This window comes from Haemaphysalis longicornis, unplaced genomic scaffold (genome assembly GCF_048455015.1).
Source record: "Haemaphysalis longicornis isolate Haplotype H1 unplaced genomic scaffold, Haemaphysalis longicornis Haplotype H1 scaffold_4, whole genome shotgun sequence".
Classification (NCBI taxonomy): Eukaryota; Metazoa; Arthropoda; class Arachnida; order Ixodida; family Ixodidae; genus Haemaphysalis; species Haemaphysalis longicornis.
Genome location: NW_027526361.1, coordinates 105,415,393 through 105,417,188, shown reverse-complemented (window position 1 = coordinate 105,417,188; position 1,796 = coordinate 105,415,393). Strand labels below are relative to the sequence as shown.

The window sequence follows — 1,796 nt, the reverse complement described above, 5'->3', positions numbered from 1 at the left end:
CGAGGGCCTCGGTTCTGGCAGCCTTGATGCCAAGGTAGCAGAAGAGGGTTTCCCGCCAGGTACCCGCTCATGACAGGCTGTAGAAGTTCGAGTCACGCCCCGGGGTTCGAAAAGAAGGTCCCCTTCTCCCCGTATAGTCTGAGTGGCGCTGGCTACCACCCTCAAGCGTCAGATACAGTTGTAGTAAATATATAAATACCCCAGAAAGTGACGGAGAACACAGTCGCCCAGATAGCCGAATTGGTAAGGCATTCGAGATTTAATCGAAAGGCGTGGGTTCGCTCCCCACTCTGGGCGCCTGTTTTTCTTTCTTTCTTTCTTTCTTTCTACGTAAATTAATAAAAAAATATAACTTCAATAACGGTCAAAAAATAGTCTAACCATTCCCCTATGCCTCCTTTGGCCTTGTAGACTGCCGGCATTTCTTTCTGTATTTCCTAACGAGCCCCTCATTTCCAAATTATATATATATATATATATATATATATATATATATATATATATATATATATATATATATATATATATATACCGGTTACGAAACTCCGCTTCATAATACATGGACTGCGTGCACGCCACCCTCCTTTCTGACAAATGCATAGACAGATTATTGGGGTGGCATCCAGGGGACGGAAACAAAATTTTTTAAGCATTGCAAATAAAAAGTCTGGCCAAGTTCTTTTAAATGTAGACATGTAAGAACCGCAAAATACGTTCTGGTAGTTCGGACACGAGTTTTCGTACGCATACTTAAATTTTCGCAGCGTGACGGTGAATGTTGAGAGGCCAGTAATTTAGGCGGTGGTGTGGGGTACACAAAAACACTTCGCAGTAAGGAAATCCGCACCTCTCTAGATCTGCCTTGCACCACATCTCACGTTTGGGCGAGAGAAAGAGAGCGAGAGAAATCTTAACGATTAGAAAGGTAACCCAGAAGTCTTGGCCTGATCGTGTAGGCTCTGGCCTGCCAGTCTGTGTGAGGGAGGGGGAATGGGGAAAAGCGCATGTAGAAAGAGGGCGACAGGCATGATGTAAGATAAGAGGGGATGGTATAACTATATAAAAAATGCCCGTGTCATGTACAGTAATGTAAGTACTCCAAGTAGTTTAGCATCCTCATTAGTCACGTTTTACCCTGGTCCAACCATATCAGCCATGTTAATAACGCAGAAAATCGTGTCTACGGTTATTTAAGTCGCAAACCTTTCCTTGGCACCGTGCATAGAAAACACTCGTTTTGTCTAAACTTTATTTCGGCAACGCCATCTGCGACCTAAACTAAGAGTCAACCTCTGTAACGCTCTTGAATCCGGTCAAAACGGCGCAGACAGGTTGGTCCTTTCAGATAATTCGTATCACTCAAGCATTCCGGCACTAAAATCGCAACTTCGCCTCCCTCCTTTCACTTTCCGTCGACTAACAGTGCGCCTGTCTCTTTTTCAACGGTTATTTTATTGATTGATTGTAGGGTTTAATGCACCGACGCATCACGGACAACGAGGCCCGCCGTAGTGGAGAGCTCTGAATTAATTTCGGCCACCTGGGATTCTTTAACCTGCGCCGAAATCTTGAGGATTCATTGATTGACTGACTGATTGATTGATTGATTGATTGATTGATTGATTGATTGATTGATTGATTGATTGATTGATTGATTGATTGATTGATTGATTGATTGATTGATTGATTGATTGATTGATTGATTGATTGATTGTACGATTTAACGCGACGACCCAACGCAGGTGATTAGACGCGCCGTAGTGGAAGGGTCCGGATTAATTTTGACCACCAGGGGA

At 43.5% G+C, this 1,796-nt stretch overlaps 1 non-coding gene across 1 annotated transcript; it reads left to right on the top strand.

Annotated features, from left to right (window-relative positions):
- Positions 1–225: 225 nt before the first annotated feature.
- Positions 226–297, top strand: Trnak-uuu (transfer RNA lysine (anticodon UUU)). Its single transcript has one exon. It is a non-coding gene; the product is annotated as a tRNA-Lys (tRNA).
- The last annotated feature ends 1,499 nt before the right edge of the window (positions 298–1,796 follow it).